The sequence below is a fragment of the Piliocolobus tephrosceles genome, chromosome 12 (assembly GCF_002776525.5).
Source record: "Piliocolobus tephrosceles isolate RC106 chromosome 12, ASM277652v3, whole genome shotgun sequence".
NCBI classification, from domain to species: domain Eukaryota; kingdom Metazoa; phylum Chordata; class Mammalia; order Primates; family Cercopithecidae; genus Piliocolobus; species Piliocolobus tephrosceles.
This window is the reverse complement of record NC_045445.1, coordinates 52,768,953-52,795,288: the sequence shown is the minus strand read 5'-3', so window position 1 is coordinate 52,795,288 and position 26,336 is coordinate 52,768,953. Positions and strand designations below refer to the sequence as shown.

The 26,336-nt window shown below is 40.9% G+C and overlaps 1 protein-coding gene and 1 pseudogene across 1 annotated transcript in view; one reads left to right on the top strand and one right to left on the bottom strand.

Moving 5' to 3' along the window:
- Positions 1 to 589: 589 nt before the first annotated feature.
- The window catches only part of TRMT2B (tRNA methyltransferase 2 homolog B), a 109,646-nt gene continuing 83,899 nt past the window's right edge, over positions 590 to 26,336 (bottom strand). The window contains exons 14-16 of the transcript XR_002729755.3: positions 14,924 to 15,139; positions 6,756 to 6,966; positions 590 to 782 (exon numbers count right to left, since the gene is read on the bottom strand). The gene's annotated coding sequence lies outside the window, so the exon portion shown is untranslated. The remainder of the gene's footprint in view (positions 783 to 6,755; positions 6,967 to 14,923; positions 15,140 to 26,336) is intronic.
- LOC111536500 lies at positions 14,496 to 15,150 on the top strand (annotated as a pseudogene).

Here is a 26,336-nt window from a genome sequence, read left to right as displayed (position 1 = left end):
CCAGACTCTGTCTCAAAAAAAAAAAAAAAAATTAAAATTTCATTTCCTCAGTCACACTAGAGCACTAGCATGTTTCAAGTGCTCAATAGCCACACGTGTATGGATAGCACAGATAGAGAAGATGTCCACATCACAGAAAGTTTTAATGGACAAGCATAAAGAGTCTGTTGTGGCTGTTATAGCTGCAGCTACCTTCTTACATATTCTCCCAATAAACATTGCTTCCTGTGAACTTAACTAAATATGTATCCTGAGAACAAAAAGTGATGGGATTTCTTTTTAAACTCTGATTCCCATTTCCAGTAAAAATAAGGAGCTCAGAAGATAGGTTTCAAATGTAAATATCATTCATCATTTCTTTTCTTTCTTTCTTTTTTTTTTTTTTTTTTTTTTGAGATGTGGTCTTGGCTCACTGCAACCTCCGCCTCCTGGGTTCAAGCGATTCTCCTGCCTCAGCCTCCCAAGTAGCTGGGATTACAGGCACATGCCACCATGCCCAGCAAATTTTTGTATTTTTAATAGAGATGGGGTTTCACCATGTTGGCCAGGCTGTTCTTGAACTCCTGACCTCAGGTGATCTACTCGCCTCGGCCTCCCAAAGTGCTGGGATTGCAGGCGTTAGTCACTGCACCCAGCCTATCACTCAGCATTTATAATCAAGCCTCAGAACCCTTGCCTTCTCTCAATTCTCATCCTTCTGGACGTCTCTGCTGCATTTGGCATTCTGTAGACCAGACTTCCCTCTCCTGCTCAAAATGCTCTCCTCCTTTGCTTCTCTGATACTGTAACAACAACAAGAAGAAAGATCATCACTAATTTATTAATTATTTACTTACCTTGTGCCAGGCACTATGCCAAGCACTTTACATACCTTAACAACCATATTAGATAAATACTATTATTATCTCCATTTTACAGATGAGGTATATGAAGTTCAAAGAGGTCAATTGATCTGCTCAAGGTCACCGCAATAGAGGTATTAGGACTAGAACCCAAACATCTTCAGAGGCTCTCCTCATGAGTCATTACTAGATCAAATGCATTAAAAAAAGCAGGTCAGATCATCAAAGAACAGAAACAACCCATTCAAGAGAGTCTCCTCTTTTATTTTCCCCTTTTTGTCTGCCCTTCTAAAACTCTCTTTCTTACTCTATCTCACATATCCCTCTGGTAGATTTTCGAGGTCTTAACAGCCTGGGGAATTTAAAGGCAATTATTAGATAACTGACAAAAAAGTAACCACAGTCGATCCGGGACAGCAGGGGCCATATACTGCCTTTCATTTTCCAGAATTTTGTCTTATCCTATACCCTGTAGACCCTGTACATGAAAACCTATGTTATTCAGAAGTTAGAATTTTGATCCAACTACCATGCCAATAGTCCATTTTAATCACACTGGAGGCAATTTATAGCTTTTTGGTTCTCTGGGTTTGCCTCTGTGTCCAGCAGCTCCTGCCAGAGCTAGTCAAACACGACTGAGAAGTGCTAGAGGAGTTCAGCTTTAGGTTGGAACAGTCACCAGCTTACTAGTGTTTCACATTACCTTGTTTACTGATACCCTTAATCAGGTCAAACTCAGCATTCCTGGCCAGTAGACAGGGGTTGAGAATGTGGGGAAAAAATGTTTATAGCAACCTTGCCCCCTGCCTTCATGTAAAAGAGATACTAACTCCACTCCCCGAAAACTCACCAGGCTCCCATAATATGTTCTGAGCTATACAAAACCTAGCTACAGGAGACAAGAAGCCAAGTTAATGACCATGCAGACCATTTAGATTTTGAAGCCTCTATTACTTAGGCTAAGGAAGAATAAGCAAAACTGGCTTCTCATCCTAGTTATGCAACTAACTGACTGTGTGTTAGTGTGTGTGTATGTGTGTGTGTGTGTGTGTATGTGTATTTAGTGAGAGCTCTTTTCCTTTTACTCTCTATGCACATACCATAAACACTAAATCTATGCATGTACTGGAAACATAAATATTTTTCTTAACTTTCCTTTTACTATATATGCATGTACCACAAATAATATAACCTATAACATAATAGGATATTGTTTTATGTTTTTATGCTTTACATTAATACTATTACACAGAATTTTCTATAACTTTTTAACCTTTTTTCCTCAACTGCATGTTTCTGTGTCTTTGTGTGTTTTGTTTTGTTTTGTTTTGTTTGAGATGGAGTTTTGTTCTTGTCTCCCAGGCTAGAGTGCAATGGCACAATCTCGGCTCACTACAACCTCCGCCTCCTGGGTTCAAGCGATTCTCCTGCCTCAGCCTCCTGAGTAGCTGGGATTACAGGTGCCCGCCACCATGCCCAGCCAAATCAAACTTTTTGAATGCACCAGTTTTTCTGAGAACTAGCCAAGTATATACAAATTTGGGAGTTTCTAAGCACAGTAGTTAATGGTGCATCCTTGAACTCCAACCACAAAAAATTCCTGGCAGTGACCTGAGGCCAAGTTCTCCTTTCCACAACAGCAGCAGTTCATGCTGTTTCCTGGCGTCTCTCACCAAGTTATTTTCCCGACTGAATCTCAATGTCCTTGTCTCAAAAATGGCAGCACTGGCTTGTCAGATTCCAGCTAGAAGGCCATATGACATCAGTGTTAAAGAGCACAGAAGGGTAAATGCTCTTTGTACCCCACATCAATCAAACAGAACTTTCTATAGCAGTCTGTAATAGGCAGACTGTAATAGCAACATGGTTTATAGTATTGCTTCTCAAATTTTCTTTTGTTTTTCTTTTTTTTTTTTTTTAAGACAAGGTCTTGCTCTGTCACCCAGACTGGAGTGCAGTGGTGTGAATGCGGCTCACTGCAGCCTCGACCTTCCTGGGCTCAGGTGATCCTCCTGCCTCAGCCTCCCGAGTAGCTAGGACTGCAGGTTATGCATCACCATGCCTGGGTGATAAATATATATATATATATATATATATATGTAGAGACAGGGTTTTGCCATTTTGCCCAGGCTGGTCTCAAATTCCTGAACTCAAGTGATCTGCCTGCCTTGGCCTCCCCAAGTGCTGGGATTACGGGCATGAGCTACCGTGCCCAGCCCTGCTTCTCAAACTTTAATATGAATGTGAATCACCTGGGATCTTTCTAAAATGCAGATTCTAATTTAGTAGGTATGAGGTAAAGCCTGAGAGTCTACATTTGTAAGAAGCTCTCCAATGCTGCTAATCTGAAGATGACATATTTATCTTAGAACATGAGCTATGGAGTCAGGCAGACCTGAATTTCAATCCCAGTTCCACTATTTTTAGCTATGAAATCTCGGTAGGCTATTTAATCTCTCTGAGCCTTAGTTTCCTCACCCATGAAAAGGAGATAAACTGGGAGGCTGAGGCAGGAGAATTGCTTGAACCCAGGAGGCGGAGGTTGCAGTGAGCCGAGATCGGGCCACTGCACTCCAGCCTGGCAACAGAGCGAGATTCTGTCTCAAAAAGAGAGAGAGAGAGAGAGAGACAGAGAAACAAAATTACCTACTTCTAGGGTTGCTGTGGAGATTAAGTGAAACGATGCACATAAAAACATGCCTAGCAGCCAGGCACGGTGGCTCACGCCTGTAATCCCAGCACTTTGGGAGGCCGAGGCAGATGAATCACCTGAGGTCAGGAGTTCAAGACCAGCCTGGCCAACATGGTGAAACCCTGTCTCTACTAAAAATATGAAAAATTAGCTGGGCATGGTGGCGGGTGCCTATAATCCCAGCTACTCAAGAGGCTGAGGCAGGGGAATTGCTTGAACCCGGGAGACAGAGGTTGCAGTGAGCCGAGTTGGCGCCATGCACTCCAGCCCTGGTGACAGTGTGAGACTCTGTCTAAAAAGAAAAAAAAAAAAAAAAAAGCCTAGCATGGTGCATGGAAAGAGTAAGTAATTAATAAATGCCAGTTATTATTAATATTCCATGAACTGTCACTCTCAACACATCTATACACTAAAGATTGCAGTTCAGAATAATTATCTGAAATCTCTGCAAGAGCCTACATTAATCAGAGAGAGAGACAGATTGAATCAAATTTAGTTATATTTTGTTAGGCTTATTTCATTGGATTCTAATTATTTGACAATTGAGACCTCATCTTTATCAGTCAGGGTCCTAGCAGGAAACAGATGGCACATTCAAATTAGCATAATTGGTGGAAAGTTTAACAAAAGGACTATCTACAAAGGTGTGGGCAGGGTATAGGAAAACCAACAGGGAGAGAGAATGCATAACTTGGGGCCATTACTACCCTATGCACAAGAGGATGAGGGGAGAAACACATAGAAGAAAAAAGAAGAATGTGATACAGAGAGTCCCCATGAGAGAGCTGTGACCTTTAGTTAAGGGACAGTAGCTAGCCTGAAGCAATCTTCCAAGGAGGAAGCCAGAAATACACACCCTGACCTCAATTTCTTCCCTTCCTGTGATGTCCTGCCAGGGATCTCCACTGCTCAAACCCTACCAGAAGCCAAAATGGGAAAGGAACTCACTGATGTAATCCACATAGTTTGTCGTCCGGGAGCACGGTATAGAGCAGGGTATAAAAGGGTGAAGAGCAGATCAGGAGGGTTAAGTAGAAGATACCTGGTACACCACCTGTGACACATATATTCAACTAAAATACATCCAAACCAGAACGCTATATTCCTCTGACCAAGCCAAGAGAGAACAGACTACTGTTTCGGACAAGGTTAAGTTCAACTAATTTATCAAGAAATGGGGATCAATGACTTTCAGAGTATCTCCCCATTACATGTCCTATATCATCTAAAACCCAACATAGCTAAAACTGAATTCATCTTCCACTACCAAGCTAATTTAGCTTTCCCATTTCCCTACCATGGTAGCCTTTGGATACACCAGTTTCTTAGCCAGCAACATCCTTTCATTTCCTCTGTGCATATTTACATCTTACTTACCCTTTAAGGTCCAACTCAAATACTTCTCCCTCCTCCAACAGGTCTTTCCCCCAATTACTTTAGCCGCCACTGATTTTCCTTGTGTATGAACTCCCGTGGTAATTTAGTCACTATTGTCAAGTACTGCTATTTAACTGCTTTGTGCATACATATCATCATGCTAATTAAATACTACACTTCTGAAGGGCAGGAACTATGTATTAACTTTCTTTTTCTCCTCATCAAAGGAAAGCAACTTAGACTTATTGCATATAATGAGTATACAATAAACACCTGAAGAATAAAGACAGGGAAAAAAAATAGCAGGGAACCAAATTTCCGATCTCGTTTTTACATGACAGCTCTTCAGAAAAACCCTAGCTCTCTGAGGGCCTGCCTGGCCTTCTGTGGAAATCTACAGGCACAAAGTGCAGCTCTGCTTATCATCTATCCACTTGGCATTTTAGAAACAGTCTTCTAAATAACCCTTGAGTTAAACAGAGAATCAAAACAGAAATTACAAACTGTAAAAATGATCAGCAGGAAAATCAGAACCCATCAAAACCTATACTATGCAGCTAAAGTGGTACTCATAAGAAAGTTGCAGTATTACAATCACTTATTTATTCCAATATATTCAAATGTATTTCAACTGATAATACATGAATTACTTTTTTTTGAGACAGAGTCTGGCTCTGTTGCCCAGGCTGGAGTGTAGTGGCATGATCTTGGCTCATTGCAACCTCCACCTCCTGGGCTCAATCCATCCTCTTACCTCAGCCTCCCAACTAGCTGGGACTACAAGCACAAGCCACCACGCTCAGCTAATTTTTATATGTTTTTTGGAGGGACAGGGTTTCACCATGTTGCCCAGGCTGGTCTTCAACTCCTGAACTCAAGTGATCCACCCGCCTCAGCCTACCAAAGTGGTGGGATTACAGACGTGAGCGACTATGATCGGCCAATATATGAATTATTCTGATTGACAATAAATGTACTAAACAGTCACCTCAAGAATACAGATAAGTAACAAAATAGCATACCCAAAGAAAGTAGAAAGAAAGAATTAAGTATTTTTTTACAAAAATCAATGACCCATTTCTCACTACTCCTCCCTCTTACAATAAAACAGAAAACCTTGATGTAAAAACAATCAAGCATGGGAAGACTTTGAAAGGTGGAAAGGACAAGGTGGATTGCCTAGAGACCTTAGGACCTAAAGAACACTACAGTAGTGAGCTGTCTTCCATAAATCCCAGATGGGGCGCTGGAGAAGCCTGCAACCTGAAACTGCCAATAGGCCTAGACCCAAAAAAGAGCCCCTAGAAAAGACTGCTCCCTTTAGTTAAATGACTAGGAAAAGGGTGGCCTAGCAGAAGAGAAAATCTTTTTGATAATATCCACTCTACACATCAAAGGAAAATTTCCCCCTTCCCTGTGGTGTCAGCTGTGCCAAACAGAGATACCCATGTCTGCCTCCACATGGCAGCCGTTAGGCAGGGCAACTAGGCCCTGTGCCTCCCCCATAAGAGTGGTATCAGCAGGACCAAACAGGAGTGAACTTCCACCCTATCTCCCCAGTAGCAAAGAGGTGGAACCAGGCTATGAGAAGTGGTGCTAGATGGCCCTCCACTTTCCCCACTGGGGTAGTATCAGTGGGGCCATCCCTACCTGACAGCAATAAGTTGGTGCGAGTCATCCCTCCATTCCCCATTCCCCCACCTGGAAGGGGCCCAAAAGTGAGCTGAACTTCCACCCTTCCCCCCCGTGCCAACAAGGTAGAACAAAACAGTGTGGCAGTATTCTGCTTCTCCCTAATCCCTGTGTCAACAAGGCCCAACAGGGAGCAGAATTTACAGTCTCACCCAGCAGCAACAAAGTGATGTGAGTCAGTTCTATGCTTTTGCCAGGGAGGTATCTGCAAGGCTGACTGGGGAACTAAACTTTCACTTCCTTCCATTGGCAACAAGATGCGGCGAGGTGCTTCACTTTTGCCAGCGTCATCAGGGTCCAGCAGAGAGTCGTATAGCCACTCCAACACAGACCTGCACGCCACATTTAACCCAGGGTGACTGCCTGCAAAAAAGGAAAAAGAAACAGGATGTTTTTGTTTTTGTTTTGTTTGTTTTTTGTTTTGTTTTGTTTCGTTTTAGAGACGGAGTCTCGCTCTGTTGCCCAGGATGGAGTAGAGTGGTGCGATCTCAGCTCGCTGCAACCTCTGCCTCCCTGGTTCAAGTGCTTCTCCTGCCTCAGTTTCCCAAGTAGCTGGGACTATAAGGCGTGTGCCACCATGCCCAACTAATCTTTGTATTCTTAGTAGAGACAGGGTTTCACTATATGTTGGCTAGGCTGGTCTCAAACTCCTGACCTCTGGTGATCCGCCCACCTCGGCCTCCCAAAGTGCTGGGATGACAGGCGTGAGCCACCACGCCCAGCCAGAAACAGGATGTTTAGTCTCACAACATAATACCTAAAATGTCAAAAATACAATAGAAAATCACTTATACCAAGAATCAGAAAAATCTCAACATGAATGACAAAATAAAATCCACAGACTCCAGTGCTGAGCTGACACAGATGTTGGAATTATCTGAAAAGGATTTTAAAGGAATCATTATAAAAATGCTTCAACAAGCAATTTAAAGCATGCTTGAAACAAATGAAAAGAATTCTTAGCAAAGAAACAGAACATATAAAAAAGAACCAAATGAAAATTTTAGAATTAAAAATAAAACAATAAAAAATTTAACACTCACTGGATGGGCTATAGCCAAATAAATATGGCAGAAGAAAAAACCAGTGAACTTGAATATAGAACAACAAAAATTACCCAGTCTGAACAAGAGAGAAAATGGACTAATGAACATAGCCTCAGAGTCCTAAAGGACAATGAAGAAAAACAGAACATCCATATCACTGGAGTTCCAGCAGAAAAAAAGACTAGGGGGCTGAAAAAGTTCTGAAAAAATAATAGCTGAAAACTTCTCAAAGGTTAAAATGTTGACACTAGAAGACTGTGGTAAATTACTTATGTATAATGCAATAATTAGAACAACCACTTAAATATTCACATAAAATACATATTCATAACCTATATAAATAAATGAAAATGGAATTATATGCACCAAACAACAGAGCTGCAAAATACATGAAGCAAAAACTAATAGGAAAGTGCAAATACATAAGTCCACAATTGTACTTAAAACTTGTAACATTTCTCTCTCAACAAATAATGGATCAAAATCAAAAAGGAGACAGAAGGACTGAACACCACCATCAACCATCAAGGTCTAATTGACATTTACAGAATATTTCACCCACCAACAGCAGGGCAGACATTCTTTTAAAGAGCACATGGAATCTTCACCAAAACAGATCATATCCTGAGTCATAAAGTAAACCTAAACAAAAGGACTGAAACCATGTTAAAAGAACTGAAACCATAGAGTATATTTTCTGAGCACAAGTTAAACTAGAAATTAATAACTAAAAGACAATGGGAAAATCTCCAAACATTTGAAAATTAAGCAACACACATAAATATACCATAGGTCAAAGAATAAGTCTTAAGGGAAATTTAAAAAGTATATAAAACTGAATGAAAATAAAAATACAATATATCAAAATGTATGGAATGCAGCTAAAGCAGTGGTGACAACAAAATTTACAGGACAAAACACATGAGAAAAAAGAGGACAGGGCTGAGTGCGGGGGCTCACGCCTGTAATCCCACCACTTTGGGAGGCCGAGGTGGGCAGATCACCTGAGGTCAGGAGTTCGAGAGCAGCCTGACCAACATAGTGAAACCCCATCTCTACTAAATATACAAAAAATTAGCCAGCGTGGTGGTGGGTGCCTGTAATCCCAGCTATTAGGGAGGCTAGGGCAGGAGAATCGCTTGAACTCGGGAGGTGGAGGTTGCAGTGAGCCGAGATCGCATCATTGCACTCCAGCTTGGGCGACAAGAGCGAGACTCCGTCTCAAAAAAAAAAAAAAAAAAGAAAGAAAGAGAAAAGGAGGACAGAGGGAGGGAGGGGGATAAAGGTTGAAAAACTACCTATTAGGTACTACATTTGCCACTTGGGCAACAGAATCATTAGAAGCCCAAACCTCAGCATCATGCAATATACCCATGTAACAAACCTGTACATGAACCCCCGATTCTAAAATAAAAAATTAAATTAAATTAAAGAGAATCCCCCAGGGGAAAAAAAAGAAAAACAAAAGAAGGAAAACCCTCAAACAAATAATCTAAGTACCCATCCCACCTTAAGAAACTAGAACAATAGCAAGGCAAACAGAAGAAAGGAAGTAACAATGTTAAGAGCATAAATCAAGGAAGTTGAAAACAGAAAAATCATACAGATGATGACTGAAACTAACAGGTGATTCTTTGAGAAAAAAAATCAATGAAATTGATAAACCTCTAGAAAGACTGACAAAAAATAGAGAAGACACAATTCACCAATATCAGGAATAAAAGAGAATACTATGAACAACTCTGCATGGATAGATTTGATAACTTTGATTAAATAGACCAATTTCTCAAAAAGCACAAACTACCACAACTCATCTAATGCAAAATAGATAATTTGTGAATAGCTTTATAACCATTAAAGAAGTTAAACTTAGAGTTTAAAAATTCTTAAAAGAAAAATATCCAGGCCCAGATGGTTTCACTAAGAATTATACGAAACATTTAAAGAATTAACACAAATTCTTCATAATTTTTGCCAGAAAAAGGGAGTGAATTCCAACTGATTTTAGGAGGCCAGTATTACCCTGAGACCAAAATCAGACAAAGACAGTACAAATAATAATAATTATAATTATACCTCATAACTGATTGTGGTTTTTTCTAGGTATACAAGTCTGGTTCAATATTTGAAAATCAATGTAATCCACCTATCAACAGGCTTAAAAATAAAAACCATATGATCATATCAAACAATGTAGAAAAAGCATTTGACTAAATTCAACATCCATTCACGATAAAAGCTCTTAGCAAACTAGGAATACAAGGTAACTTCATTAACCTAGTAAAGAATATCCACCGGAAAACTAGAGCTAACATCGTACTTAAGGTTAGGGGTGGCAGTGGCAGTGGCATGGGGGCCGCTGTCCTCCACTAAAAAAAAAAAAAAAAGTTGAAGGACAATGCTTTCTCCTTAAGATCAGAAAAAAGGCAAGGGTGTGTGCTTCTCACCACTGTGATTCAACATAGTACTGGAAGTTCTAACTTGCTCAATAAGGCAAGAAAAATGAAATAAAGGAATAAATATTGGAAAGGAAGAAATAAAATCGTCCCTATCCTCAGACGACATGACTGTTTATGTAGAAACTCTCAATGAATCAACACACATTAAAAACAAAACAAAAAAAACCCCTACTGATACACACAACAAATGAGACGGATCTAAAGGGAATTACGTTGAGTGAAAAAGCCAATCTCAAAATACTCCATTTATATAACATCCTTAATGATGAAATTACAGAGATGGAGAACAGATTAATGGTTGCCAAGTTTAGGGACATGGGAGGAGAAGAGGTGAGTGTGACTACAGAGGTAGGAGGATCTTTGTGGTTACAAAAAGTCCTATATCTTTATTTTGATGGTGGTTACACAAATCTATGTTAAAATTGCACAGAATTTCGGGACAACTGGATATCCACCTACAAAAGAATTAAGTTGGACTCCTACTTCACATCACATACAAAAATTAATTGAAAATGGATGACAGGGCTGGGCACGGTGTCTCACATCTGTAATCTCAGCACTTTGGGAGGCCAAGGGGAGGATCACTTGAGGCCAGCTGGGCAACATCGTGAGATCCTGTCTCTACAAAAAGTGTTTTAAAAAGCAGCCGGGTATAGTGGCACATGCCTGTAGTCCCAGCTACTCTGGAGGCTGAGGTCAGGGGATCACTTGAGCCCAGGAGTTCAAGGCTGCAGTGAGCTATGACTGCACGCACTCCAGCCTGTGCGACAAAGTGGGACACTATCTAAAAAAACAAAAACAAAACAAAACAAACAAACAAACAAAAAACACTAAACTAAACTAAAATGGATGAAAGACTCAAGTGTAAGAGATAAAATTTTAAGACTCTAAGAAGAAACAGGCATAAATCTTCATGAACTTGAATTAAGCAGTGGTTCCTTAGGTATGAGACCAAAGACAAGCAAAGAAAAAAAAAAGATAAACTGGACTTTATCAAAATCAAAAACTTTTGTGCTGCAAATAATACTATCAAGAAAGTGAAAATACAACCCACATAATGGGAGAAAATTTTTGCAAATCATATATCTGATAAGGGACTTGAATAGAGAATAAATAAATACCTCTTAAGGCCAGGTGTGGTGGCTTATGCCTGTAATCCCAGCACTTTGGGAGGCCGAGGCAGGCGGATCACCTGAGGTCAGGAGTTCAAGAACAGCCTGGCCAACATGGGAAAGCCCTGTCTCGCTAAAAATAGAAAAATTAGCTAGGCATGGTGGCATGCACCTGTAATCCCAGCTACTCGGGAGGCTGAGGCAGGAGAATCACTTGAACCCGGGAGGCGGAGGTTGCAGTGAGCCAAGATCGTGCCACTGCACTCCAGCCTGGGCAACAGAGTGAGACTCTGTCTTTAAAAAAAAAAAAAAACCTCTTAAAATTCAAAAATAAAAAGACAAATTACCAAATTTCAAATGAACAAAAGGCTGAAATAGACATTTCTCCAAAGAAGATATACAAATGGCCAATAAACACATGAAAACATGTATAATATCATATTAAACATCAGAAACATGCAAATCAAAACCACAGTTAGATGCCACTTCATACCCATTAGGAGTGCTAAAATCAAAATGACAGATAGCTGGGTGCAGTGGCTCATGCCTGTAATCCCAGCACTTTGGGAAGTCAAGGTGGGTGGACCACCTGAGGTCAGGAGTTTGAGACCAGCCTGGCCAACATGGTGAAACCCCATCTCTACTAACATCACAAAAATTAGCCAGGCGTGGGGGCAGGCGCCTGTAATCCCAGCTACTTGGGAGTCTGAGGCAGGAGAATCACTTGAACCTGGGAGGCAGAGGTTGCAGTGAGCCAAGATCGTGCATTGCACTCCAGCCTAGGAAACAGCGTGAGACTCTGTCTCAAAAAAAAAAAAAAAAAAAAAATCAAAGATGTGGCAAAATTGGAACCTACATACATTGCTGGTGGGATTGTAAAATAATACAGCTGCTTTGAAACTGATCTGGCAGTTCCTCAAAAGGTTAAGTATGGAGTTAACATATGACCTAGCAATTTCACTCCTAGGTATATAATAAAGAGAAATGAAAATATATGCCCACAAAAAACTTGTACATGGATATTCATCACAGCATTATTCATAATAGCCAAAAAATGGAAGCAGCCCAAATGTCCATCAACTAATAAATGAATAAACATAATGTGGTATATCTATACAATGGAACATTATTCAGCAGTAAAAAATAAATTACTGAAACATGCCACAACATGGATGAATTTTCAAAACAGTTAAGTGAAAGGTGCCTGCCACAAAAGATTACATATTGTATGATTCCATTTATATGATATGTCCAAAATAGGCAATCCATAGAAACAGAAAGTAGATTAGTGTTGTCTATGGCAAGGGTAGGGATAAAAGGCTAGTGGCTGTTAAGTGATACAGAGTTTGTGGCGGGGGGGGGGGGGGGGGGATAAAATGTTTTTAAATTAATGGCAGCGATAGAGGCAAAACTCTTTAATATACTAAAGAACATTGAACTGCACAGTTTAAATGGGAGAATTGTATGATATGTGAATTATGTCTCAATAAAACTGTCATTTAAAAAAATGTGGCCTGCGTCCTGGCTACTGGTGCGGGCGTGGACAGGAAAAGAAAAAAATTGTTTTAAAATAATAAAAATGCATAGGCTTATAGACACACAAATGAGTACATGTAAAACTGGTGAAATCTGAATACAGTTTGTATATTTTATCAATGCCAATTTCATAGTTCTGATATCACACTATAGTTACACAAGTGATTACCATTAGCTAAAACTGGGTGAAAGGTACTATTTTTACAACTTTCTGTGAATCTATAATTATTTGAAAATAAAGAGTGGCCGGGTTCAGTGGCTCATGCCTGTACTCCCAGCACTTTGGGAGGCCGAGGCAGGCGGATCATCTGAGGCCAGGAGTTCAAGACCATCCTGGCCAACATGGTGAAACCTCGTCTCTACTAAAAATATAAAAATTAGCCAGGTGTGGTGGTGGGCACCTATAATCCCAGCTACTCAGAAGGCTGAGGCAGGAGAATAGCTTGAACCTGGGAGGCGGAGGTTGCAGGGAGCCGAGATCATGCCACTGCACTCCAGCCTGGGTGACAGAGCAAGACTCTGTCTCAAAAATTAATAAACAAAGCGTTTTTTTTTTAAAAAGCAAAAACAAAAATCCTCGATATGAATGTTTATAGCAGCTCTATTTATAATTGCCAAACATTGGAAACAATCCAAATGCCCTTCAAAGAACAGAATAAACTGTGGATATATCCATACAATGGAATACAGTTCAGCAATAAAAACAAACCAACTATTTATACACACAACAGCTTGGATGAATTTCAAAGGCATTATGATGAATGAAAAAAGCCAGCTTCAAAAGTGATTGCACCAAGTCATGGAATCAACCTAAATGGCCATCAATAATAGACTGGATAAAGAAAATGTGGTACATATACACCATGGAATACTATGCAGCCATAAAAAGGAATGAGATCATGTCCTTTGCAAGGACATGGATGGAGTTGGAAGGCATTATTCTCAGCAAACTAATGTAGGAACAGAAAACCAAATACCACATGTTCTCACTTATAAATGGGAACTAAATGATGAGAGATGGACTCATGGTAAGAACAACATACACTGGGCACATGTGGGAAGAGGTGGGGGGAGGAGTTGCATCAGGAAGAATAGCTAATGCATGGTGGGCTTAATACCTAGGTGATGGGATGATCTGTGCAGCAAATCACCACAGCACATGTTTGCCTATATAACAAAACCTGCACATCCTGCATGTATACCCCTGTACTTAACATAAAAGTTTTAAAAATTTGTAAAAAAAATTTTTAAGTTATTGCACTACTACACTCCAGCCTGTGCAACAGAGACCCTGTCTCTAAAGCAAAAACCAAACCAAACCAAAACTAAACTAAAATGGATGGTTCCATTTATATGACAGTCTTGAAATGACAATACTGTCATTAGAGAACAGATTATTGGTTGTCAGAAGTTAGAGGTGAGGGGAGTGGATAAGAGGGTTACACTGGAGATAAGGGCACGCAGTATGAACTCTTTTTTAAGAAAGCAGACCTTATGGAATATAGACATGTGACCCTCTTCCGCCCTTTTGGACCTCTCATGAAAGTGAAGATCGAGATTATTGACATCATTAGATCAGTTATCAATATCATTACACCACTTGCTGAAAGAACTGAAGCATTTGTACAGTTTTTGCAGAACTTCAGGGAGGTTTGTATTCATCAAGACAAGATTCATCTCACAGTGGTGTATTTTGGTAATGAAGGACTGTCTAAAGTCAGGTCTAGCCTAGAATCTGTCACAAGTGAGTCTAATTTTCACAATTACACCTTGATCTCATTGAATGAAGAATTTAATCGTGGATGAGGAGTAAATGTGTGTGCCCGAGCTTGGGACAAGGGAGAGGTCTTGATGTTTTTCTGTGATGTTGATATCTATTTCTCAGCCGAATTCCTTAACAGCTGCCAGTTAAATGCTGAGTCAGGTAAGAAGGTGTTTTACCCTGTGGTGTTCAGTCTTTACAATCCTGCCATTGTTTATGTCAAACAGGAAGTGCCACCACCTGTGGAGCAGCAGCTGGTTCACAAAAAGGATTCCGGCTTTTGGAGAGATTTTGGCTTTGGAATGACTTGTCAGTATCGATCAGATTTCCCGACCATTGGTGGATTTGACATGGAAGTGAAAGGTTGGGGTGGAGAAGATGTTCGTCTTTATCAAAAATACTTACATGGTGACCTCATTGTGATTTGGACTCCGTTTACTGGTCTTTTCCACCTGTGGCATGAAAAGCGCTGTGCTGATGAGCTGACCCCTGAGTAGTACCACATGTGCATCCAGTCTAAAGGCATGAATGAGGCCTCTCACTCCCACCTGGGAATGCTGGTCTTCAGAGGGGAAACAGAGACGCATCTTCATAAACAGGCAAACAGGATAAACAGCAAAGCTGTTGGTTGAAATCATAATTAATCCGTTACTGTGTGAACTGCAAACTAGCACTATTTAGCCTTAATTCCACTTCCGGATGTAGTGCTTCTTTTGGAGAAGACATGTTTATTTTTTATGTTCTTTCTGACATTACTTTAGCAGTTCAACTTGATGTGAGAAGAAAAAACAAATGTTTCAACATAAAGTCTCTGTTTTGTGAGAATACTGCACTACGGAATAATTGACAAATTGAAATCTGGTATTTGTCCCAAAAGTTGTTTTGAGTTAGTTCTACCTGGTACCCATGTTCTGATTGCATGGTGTCCTGATTGCATCTGGGTGAAGAGGATGGCATGTGCTGGGTTGCTGGTGGGTGGAGAGCAGTACATTCTTACAGAGGAGATGGAGTGTTATGGGCATAGTGTGTGGACAGGTATCTTCACCTGCCCACCCCTGAGTCAGCCTGCTTGATTTGATAGCTTGAAGAATCCTTTTCCACTGAAGTAGAGGATGATTATTTGACACATCTGAAATCCTCAATCAATCAATCAAGAGAAAGGCAGAAATAAAAACTCCTTAACTTACTGATGCTTAGCCTCCTGAAAGTCTGTTTTTAAGCAAATGGGTAATAGTAGAAAATAGGTTAGAATCTATGGCTTGATTAAAAATATAATGTTATGGCCAGGCGTGGTGGCTCACGCTTGTAATCCCAGCACTTTGGGAGGCCGAGGCTGGCGGATCATGAGGTCAGGAGATCGACATCATCCTGGCTAACACGGTGAAACCCCGTCTCTACCAAAAATACAAAAAATTAGCTGGGCGTGGTGGCGGGCGCCTGTAGTCCCAGCTACTCGGGAGGCTGAGGCAGGAGAATGGCGTGAACCCGGGAGGCAGAGCTTGCAGTGAGCCAAGATTGCGTCACTGCACTCCAGCCTGGGCGACAGAGCGAGACTCTGTCACAAAAAAAAAAATAAAAAAAAATATATATATATATATATATATATATATATATATAAAATGTTATTACATTATCATCATGTTCAGGATTAGTAGTCAGAGTTGCTGTAGACTATTTTGTACAAACAGAAAAGAACACGGAAACCTTTTTAATAGAGCATTTAGTTATGTTGGAGTACAGGATCCTAGCTGTGTCTGGGAACATTAGTTTATGTGTGCCAGCTACATCAGGGTCTTCCCATGGTGGTTCAGAATAAATGAGCATAGCATGGTTTTGTTTTTGTTTTCGATTTTCTCATTTGGCATGGACCCATATGTATTAGCTATCCTTTTTTCTCATATATTAATAAATGCTACATTTGTATTTGCATTACTATAATACTTTGAGTTGAAAAAGAGTTTCATTGTGGGGAGAAAAAGCAAATGGATCACTCTGATTTGAGATCAGATCACTCTGATCACAAGATCACTCTGATTTGAGAAAAGGAAGGAGTAGAGGAAGATAGTCTGAATGGAAATCTGAAATATGGAATGTTTTAGAGAAATATATCACTTGCATATAGAATGTTTTAATTGAAGTATAAATTAATGAGACAAAGTGAAGAAGAATCTATATTCAGATAGGACTGCACCACATTATTTGTCACTCATGGATCTGTTACCATCAGGTCAATTCCTAGCATGCATAAATTTTTTAACCTTCGGCTTTTAAAATAGACCTATGTTGAATTTTATCAGTACCTAAACCCCTGAAAATTGACTGAAGAAAAATCATTACTCTTTTTCTCAGTAAATCATATCATCTGAAATATTACAAATTTCAAATTTCTAGGTGCTATATTAATTCAATATTATAATAACTCTTACAAGTTTTCAGTTGTGGTAGTGTTTAGGGATTTTTTTTTAAGATGTGTGAAATGTTCTCTGCAAAATCAGGCCACTTTCTCCTTTCATATATTAATACAATTATGTATTATGAAGACCAGTGAATTATAGTATTTAAAGTGAGATAACATAAGTATTTGCAAAGGTAAGTTACAGCTTGTTTTTTGAGAGAATCAAATGAATTTACTTTTCCTCCTGTTGTTTTTAAACTAGCTTTTAAAGATGGAAGCTAACCAATGGAAATGTTACTATGTTTCTGACATTTATTAAACAGTACCAATAAAGTATTTTATTACCAGAAAAAATAAATTTTTTTAAATGGTATAGATGTGTTTTTAAAAAGTCAATTTTAATATGTGGTAATTTTTACAGAGAAAGAAAAAAGAGATAGAGAGGAAACCAGATTAAGAGAGAGATTGAAATATCGAATTTTTTTAAAATGAGCAATACTATAATATATAGGGGAATGACATCAGCAAAATGGCAGATTAGGTAGCTCTAAACTCCTATTCCTCCACAGAAACACAGAAAAACAAACAGAAACCGTCAAAGCCAACTTTCTCAGGACTTTGAAAAACAGTCAAAGGTTTACAGCAACCAAGTGAACACTGAAACAACAACAAAAAAAGAAACTAAAGTGGCAGGAGAGCTTTGTGGCATTATTACTCATCCTTGCCCCACTCCTCTGGCTTGGTGGTGGTTTAGAAGATGGCAGCCTGCATTCCCAGTTTAAGACCCTGTTCTCTGGTTCCAGAGACAACAGAGCAAATCTTATTCACAAATTATTGTGTAGGTCTGTGTATTAGTCCATTCTCACACTGCTATTAATATAAAGAAATGACTGAGACTTGGTAATTTATAGAGAAAAGAGGTTTTTAGGCCAGGCACGGTGGCTCATGCCTGTAATCCCAGCACTTTGGGAGGCTTCTCTTGAGGTCAAATGGGCGGGCGGATCTCTTGAGGTCAGGAGTTCAAGACCAGCCTGGCTAATATGGTGAAACTCCGGCTCTACGAAAAATACAAAAATTAGCCAGGCATAGCGGCACAGGCCTATAATCCCAGCTACCTGAGAGGCTGAGGCAGGAGAATCACTTGAACCTGGGAGGCAGAGGTTGCAGTGAGCCGAGATCGTGCCAGTGCACTCCAGCCTGGCGACAGAGCAAGACTCCGTCTCAAACAAATAAATAAAAAAAAATAAAATAAGAATAAAAACAAAATAAACTGCTTCAAAAGAGGCTGAGCATAGTGGACACTTGTAATCCCAGGCTGAGGTGGGTGGATTGCTTGAGCTCAGGAGTTCAAAACCAGCCTAGGCAACATGGCAAAACCCTGTCTCTATTTAAAAATAAATACTAAAGTGATGAAAGAAAACAAATTATCAACAAAGGATTCTATATCCAACAAAACTGCCCTTCAAAAATGGAGTAATAAAACATTCCCAGGCAAACAAAAGTTAGGGGAGCTTGTTACCAGTAGACCTGCCCTGTGAGAAATGCTAAAGGGCAGCGTTCAAGTTGAAACAAAAGGACACTAGACAGTAATTTGAAGCCATATGAAGAAATGAAGATCTCTGGTAAAAGTAACTGCGTACAAATAAAAGCCAGTAATACTGCAAGTCTGGTTTGTAACTCCATTTTATTTCCCACATGATTCAAAAAGCAAATGTGTAAAAATAATTTTAAATTTATATTACTGGGCATACGTTGTACAAAAATGTAAACTGTGACAACAAAGTGGGGTGGAGCTACAAAGGAACAGAATTTTTATATGCTATTAAAACTATGCTGGTATCAATTTAAACTAGAGGGTTATAAATTCAAGATGTTGACTGTAGTCCCCATAGTAACCACTAAGAAAATACATTTTTAAAAATCCTATACTGTCTAGAAATGCATACATAGATGATAAAAAACATAAAGAAACACAAGGAAATAATAAGAAAAAAAAAAAAAGTCAGAATCATGGCTACTTTTGCAGGGAAGGAGGGAGCTGTGATTTGAATGTGGCAAATGGAGGAGCCTCTGTGATGGCTCACAACATTCTATTTCTTGACCTGAGTGGTGGTTACAAGGGTGTTCACTTTAAAATAACTCCTTAACCTTTGTTTTGTGTAGTTTTCTCTAACTGTGCTTTATTTTATATTTAAAAACTTGTTTAAAATAGCAGAGATAAAAAGGGGAGATGGAAACAAGATGAGTCAGGGAAGGTTTTTTTGAGGAGGTAACATTTAAGCACTGAAAGATAAGAAAGGGCTACTAAAGTAAAGGGTGGGGCCAGGCACGGTGGCTCACACCTGTAATCCCAGCACTTTAGGAGGCTGAGGCAGGTGGATCACCTGAGGTCAGGAGTTCAAGACCAGCCTGGCCAACATGGTAAAGCCCTGTCTCTACTAATAATAAAAAAATTAGCTGGGCATGGTGGCGCACGCCTATAATCCCAGCTACTCTGGAGGCTGAGGCGGGAGAATCCCTTGAACCCTGGAGATGGAGGTTGCAGTGAACCAAGATCGCACCATTGCACTCCAGCCTGGGCAGTAAGAGTGAAACTCCGTCTCAAAAAAAAAATTTTTTTTTAAATAAAGGGTGGGAAGATAGTATCTGAGGCAGAGAACAGGTGGCAGAATATAAGGGGTAGGATATAAGGAGGCCCTGAGGCAAGATTATGTAGTTGTTCCTACAGTGGGCATGGGGAAAGCTGGAACAAAGAGGAGGAATTTGAGAGGTGGGTAGGTGTAGATTGCTCAGGGCATTTTAGCATGAGAAAGGAAGTTTGAAATGTATTCAAAGTATAAGGAAAGGCATTGAAGGTATTTATTTATTTGAGACAGAGTCTCACTCAGTCACCCATCCTGGAGTGCAGTGGCACAATCTCAGCTCACTGCAACCTCCACCTCCTGGGTTCAAGCAAGCACATCCAGCTAATTTTTGTATTTTTAGTAGAGACAGGGTTTCACCATGTTGGCCAGACTGGTCTCAAATTCCTGACCTCAAATGATCCACCTACTTCGACCTCCCAAAGTGCTGGGATTACGGGCATGAGCCACCATACCCAGCCACTGAAGGTTTTTAACCAAGAGAGTGCCATGTTCTCATTTAGGTTTCCAAAGAATTATCTTGCCTATTAGATGGGAAACTACTTGGAAAAGGGCAAAAATAGAAATGCAATGAGGCTATCGCAGAAGTGCAGGGAAGAAGTGATAGGAACTTGCAGGCAGATGGGAGTCATAGATCTGAGAGATATGGGTAGTTTCTAAATTCTCTTTTTTATAATATTACACAACAATCCACAGTTATCAACTCTTCAAAATAACCATTAGAACAAAACAGAGAAAATAATAACAATCTTCCTCACTATTCCACTTTGCTTTCCCACCTCTGCCCCTCCAAGGTAACAAATGTTGTTCTGATGTTGTTAAATCATTTCTCCACACTCATATAGACATAAACAAATATATATACATGTTCATAGATTGGAAGGGTTAATTACGTGTTTTGCAGAAATGTAACTATCCTATAAAAATAAAATAGCCGAGCTTGGTGGTGCATGCCTGTAGTCGCAGCTACTCAGGAGGCTGAGGTGGAAGGATCACTTTGAGCCCAGGAGTATGAGGCCAATCACTGCAACATAGCAAGACCTCATTTCTAAATAAATAAATAAAAGAATATTACAAAAACAAAATAAATTATGAAATAGAAAATAAATTCTCAAAAAAATCCCAGCAGAATTGATCAATAAAACTAAAAGACCAATAAATCAGAGACCTAGAGATACTGTGACAGGCAGTGCTACTAGGTTGGTGGTAAATATAAGACAATAAAATAAAAACATTTGAAAAAAGTGCAAAAGAAAAATAGCTGGGCTGGGTGGGTTGGCTCACGTCTGTAATCCCAGCACTTTGGGAGGCCAAGGCGGGCGGATCACGAGGTCAAGAGATGGAGACCATCCTGGCTAACACGGTGAAACCCCGTCTCTACTAAAAATACAAAAAAAACAAAAAAAAATTAGCCAGGCGTGGTGGCAGGCACCGGTAGTCCCAGCTACTCGGGACGCTGAGGCAGGAGAATGGCGTGAATTCACGGGACGGAGCTTGCAGTGAGCTGAGATGGCGCCACTGCACTCCAGCCTGGGTGACAGAGTGAGACTCTGTCTCAACAAAAAAAAAAAAAAAAAAGGAAAAGAAAAAAGAAAAATAGCTTTGTTTTCCGAGTCATGAAAGAACCCTAATAGGCAACTCAGATTGGGATGAAAGGGAAGTGTCATACCAGGGTCACATCAGTAGAATCCCACAACCAACAAAACTATACCCACTGGGGGAACTGTCATGACATTTACTTATGCCCCTCTAATATTTCAGTTTAAAAGCTATAATTTATTCCTGATGACACATAGCACTAGGCAATTCTGTTCACTCTTCACTGACTCTATCTCTACTAATTGTCAAGATAATATTAAATAATACCATATATGCTCGTCTTCTTAGATCCAATCTCATCATAAGCCTGCTCTTCACCAATCCTCATACTAACTGATCTAATGTTAGCCAATTAGTAACAAGAAAATGATCCTGATCCCAGTTATTACTAATATTTTACCTTGCATGAGGTCTGATATGGTTTGGATGTTATCCCCTCTAAATCGCATGTTGAAATATAATCGCCAATGTTGAAGGTGGGGCCTGGTATGAGGTGTTTGGGTCATAGGGGTGGATCCCTCATGGTTTGGTGCTGTCCTTGCAACTGTGAGTGAGTTCTCGTGAGATGTGGTTGTTTAAAAGTGTGTGGCATCTCCCTCCCCACTCTGTTTCTCACTCTCACCATGTGATGTGCAAGCTCCCATGAGCAAAAGCTCCCTGAGGCCTCCCCCAGAGCCAAACAGATATTGGTGTCATGCTTCCTGTATAGCTGGTAGAACCATGAGCCAATTAAAACTCTTCTTTATACATTACCCAGTCTTTAGTATTCCTTTATAGCAACACGAGAATGGCCTAACACAAAAAATTGGTACCAGATGTGGGGCATTGCTATAAAGAAAACGGGGATACAACTTTGAAACTGGGTAATGGGTAAAGTTTGGAAGAGTTCAGAGGGCTCAGAAAAAGACAGGAAAATGAAGGAAAGTTTGGAACTTCTTAGAGACCAGTTAAATTCTTGTAACTAAATTGTTAATAGTGATATGGACAGTGAAGTACAGGCTGCCAAGATTTCAGATGGAAATGAGAAACTTGTTGGGAACTGGACAAAGGTCACCCTTGTTATGACTTAGCAAAGAACTTGGCTGTATTGTGTTCATGCCCTAGGGATCTGTGGAAGTTTGAACTTAAGAGTGATGACTTAGGGTATTTGGCAGAAGAAATTTTTCTAAGCAGCAAAGCATTTAAGATGTGATCTGGCTGTTTCTAATAACTTACGCTCAGAGGCAGGAGCAAAGAAATAACTTACAGTTGGAATTTATAATTAAAAGGGAAGCAGAGTGTAAACATTTGGAAAATTTGCAGCCTGGCCACCTGCAAAGAAAGAAAAAGCTTTTTCTGAGGAAGGATTCAAGCAGGTGGCAGAGCAACCACTTGTTACAGAGCTCTGCATGACTAAAAATGAGCCAGGTGCTGATAGCCAAGACAATGGGAAAAAGACTTTGAAGGCATTTCAGAAATATTTGAGGCAGCCCTTCCTATCACAGGCCCAGAGGCCTAAGAGAAAACAATGGTTCCCTGGGCCAGCCCAGGGCCCTGCTGCCCTGCACAGTCTTGGGACACTGCTCCCTGCATCCAGGCTGCTCCAGCTCCAGCCTTGACTCAAAGGGCCCCAGATACAGTGTGAGCCACCACTCTGGAAGGTGCAAGCCATAAGCCTTGGTGGCTTCCATATATTAAGCCTGTGGGCACATAGAATGCAAGAGTGAAGGAGGCTTGGCAACTTCTGCCAAGATTTCAGAAGATGTATAAGAAAGCCTGGGTGCCTAAGTAGAAGCCTGCTGCAGGGGTAGAGCCCTCAGACAACCTGTACTAGGGCAGTGCAGAGCGGAAATGTGGGGTGGGAGGGCCCATACAGAGTCCCCAGTGAGTTACTGCCTAGTGGAGCTGTGGGAAGGTGGTCACCATCCTCCAGATCCTGGCATGGTAGATCCATCAGCAACTTGGACCCTGAGCCTGGAAAAGCTACAGGCACTCAACTTCAACCTGTGAGAGCAGCCACAGAGGCTGTCCCCTGCAAAGCCATGGGTATGGATTGCCCAAGGCCTTGGGAGCCCACTCTTCACACCAGTGTGCCCTGGATGTGGGCCATGGAGTCAAAGGAGACTATTTTGGAGCATTAATATTTAATGACTACCCTGCTGGGTTTTGGACTTGCTTAGGGCCTGTAGCCCCTTTCTTTTGGCTGATTTCTTCCTTTTGAAACAGGAATGTTTAGCCAATGCCTGTACCTCCACTGTATCTTGGAAGTAAATAACTTGTTTTAATTTTATAGGCTCATTGGTAGAAGAAACTTATCTCCAGATGAGGCTTTGGACTTGAAATTGAGACTTTTGAGTTAATACTGGGATGAGTTAAGACTTTGCAGGAATACTGAGTAGGAATGGTTGTATTTTGAAATGGGAGAAGAACATAAGAATTGAGGGGGCAGGGCAGAATTATATGGTTTGGATATTCGTACCCTCAAATCTCATGTTGAAATGTAATCCCTGGCTGGGTGCGGTGGCTCAGGTCTGTAATCCCAGCACTTTGGGAGGCCAAGGCGGGTGGATCACCTGAGGTCAGGAGTTTGAGACCAGCCTGGCCAACATGGTGAAACCCCATCTCTACTAAAAATACAAAAATTAGCTGGGCATGGTGGTGGGTGCCTGTAATCCCAGCTACTTGGGAGGCTGAGGAGGGAGAATTGCTTGAACCCAGGAGGTGGAGGTTTCAGTGAGCTAAGATTACGCCACTGCATTCCAGCCTGGGTGACGAGAGTGAAGCTCCTTCTCAAAAAAAACAAAACAAAAAAACAAACAAACAAAAAAAGAAATGTAATCCCTAATGTTGGAGGTGGGCCTGGTGGGAGGCGTCTGGGTCATGGGGGTGGATCCTCATGGTTTGTCCTCATGATAGTGAGTGAATTCTCCTAAGATCTGGTTGTTTAAAATTGTGTGGCACCTCCCCCCAACTCTCTTGCTCTTGCTTTCACCATGTGATGTGCCTGCTCCAGCTTCACCTTCTGCCACGAGTAAAAGCTCCCTGAGGCCTCCCCAAAAGCTGAGCAGATGTTGGTGTCATGCTTCCTGTACAGCCACTAGAACTGACAGCCAATTAAAACTCTTTTCAGGTCTCAGGTATTCCTTTATAGCAGTGTGAGAATGGCCTAATACAAGGTCCAATCAGAATTCAGCTTGTCTCAGTCATGTTTCCTGTCTCAGTCATATTTCCATTCACCTTCTTCAGTCAAAACTTTTCCTCCATACTTCTAAGCAAGTACCAAAGAAAATAACATGAATTCAGAGTCATCTACAAAATAAGAAAACAACTAAATCAAGATGGGAGAAAGGTACAGTAAATTATTCCTCTACCTAACACATTTCTGGGCATGATGGAAAAACAGTGGTATCAAGTGGGTTACTTCCCTTGAGGGTTAGCACAAGATCTCAGCTATAGACAGCTCCCCTTGGATGGCAAGTATGGAGAAAAGAAGGGGAAAATGCAACCTCCAGTTGGCCAAAAATCAATCTACATATTTAGAAAAGCCTTCAGCTGAGAACTTTCAAAGGGCTGTAAAGTGCCTCATTCAGATAAAAATAAGTGTTCATACAGAATATCATCCAAGCCTGGACACTTTTGTGAATGAAAGGAGGCACTATTAGTAATGATTCTGGTATGGAGGTTGGCAAATTTTTCCTAAAAATGGCCAGATAGTAAATATTTTAGGTTTTAGAGTCCACATACAGTCTCCGTCACATATTCTTTTTCTTTTTAACCCTTTAAGAATGTAAAAACCATTCTTAGCCCAGACACCATAAGAAAACAGGCCAGGAGGCCGGGCGCAGTGGCTCACCCCTGTAATCTCAGTACTTTGGGAGGCCGGGCCGGGGGGACAGATCACCTGAGGTCAGGAGTTCAAGATCAGCCTGGTCAACATGGCGAAACCCCATTTCTACTAAAAAAAAAAAAAAAATTAGCCAGGCGTGGTGGCACATGCCTGTAATCCCAGCTACTCAGAAAGCTGAAGCAGGAGAATCGCTTGAACCTGGGAGGCAGAGGTTGCAGTGAGCCAAGATCACGCCATTGCACTTCAGCCTGGGTGACAAGAGCAAAACTTGATCTCAAAAAAAAAAAAGCAAGCAAGAAAGAAAACAGGCTAGGATACAAGTTTGGCCATGGGCTTGGGGGAAAACACACATCAAGTCTGTTCTGGTCAAATAGGTACATAAGTCACCCTAGCTGAAGGCCTGGTCTGTGATCCAATTCAAAATTTAAAATTAAGAGTAAGCATGTGGGTTGGGTGCAGTGGCTAACACCTGTAATCTGAGCACTTTGGGAGGCCAAGGTGGGTGGATCACCTGAGGTCAGGAGTTCGAGACCAGCCTGGCCATCACGGTGAAACCCTATCTCTACTAAAAATACAATAATTAGCCAGGCATGGTGGTGTGTGCCTGTAGTCCCAGCTACTCGGGAGGCTGAGACAGTAGAATTACCTGAACCCGGGAGGCAGAGGTTGCAGTGGTCCGAGATTGCACCACTGCACTCCAGGCTGGGCGAGAGAGCGAGACTCCGTCTCAAAAAAAGTAATAAAAATTTTAAAAAACCTACAATGATGAAAGTACGTCTGGCCGGGCGCGGTGGCTCAAGCCTGTAATCCCAGCACTTTGGGAGGCCAAGACGGGCGGATCACGAGGTCAGGAGATCAAGACCATCCTGGCGAACACGGTGAAACCCCGTCTCTACAAAAAAATACAAAAAAACTAGCCGGGCGAGGTGGCGGGCACCTACAGTCCCAGCTACTCGGGAGGCTGAGGCAGGAGAATGGCGGGAACCCGGGAGGCGGAGCTTGCAGTGAGCCCAGATCGCGCCACTGCACTCCAGCCTGGGCGACAGAGCGAGACTCCATCTCAAAAAAAAAAAAAGAAAGTATGTCAGAGAGAAGAATCAACTGAAAGAGCTCCCCAGGCCAAAGTTGGAACAATTTGAACAAGAAAATAAAGTGGTATGGATTATAATCAGAGTATAAAATAAATATATGTGAGCCCATACTGTATAAATAAATGATTTAATAAACAAAAGCATAAGAATAGACAGACCCCCTCCCCCATACAGAAGAATTCCAAGCAACTTTTGTAGATACTCCACCTCAAGGAGGTGGAGGATAAATCCCCATTCTATAAGTGTGGCTAATGCATACTGATTT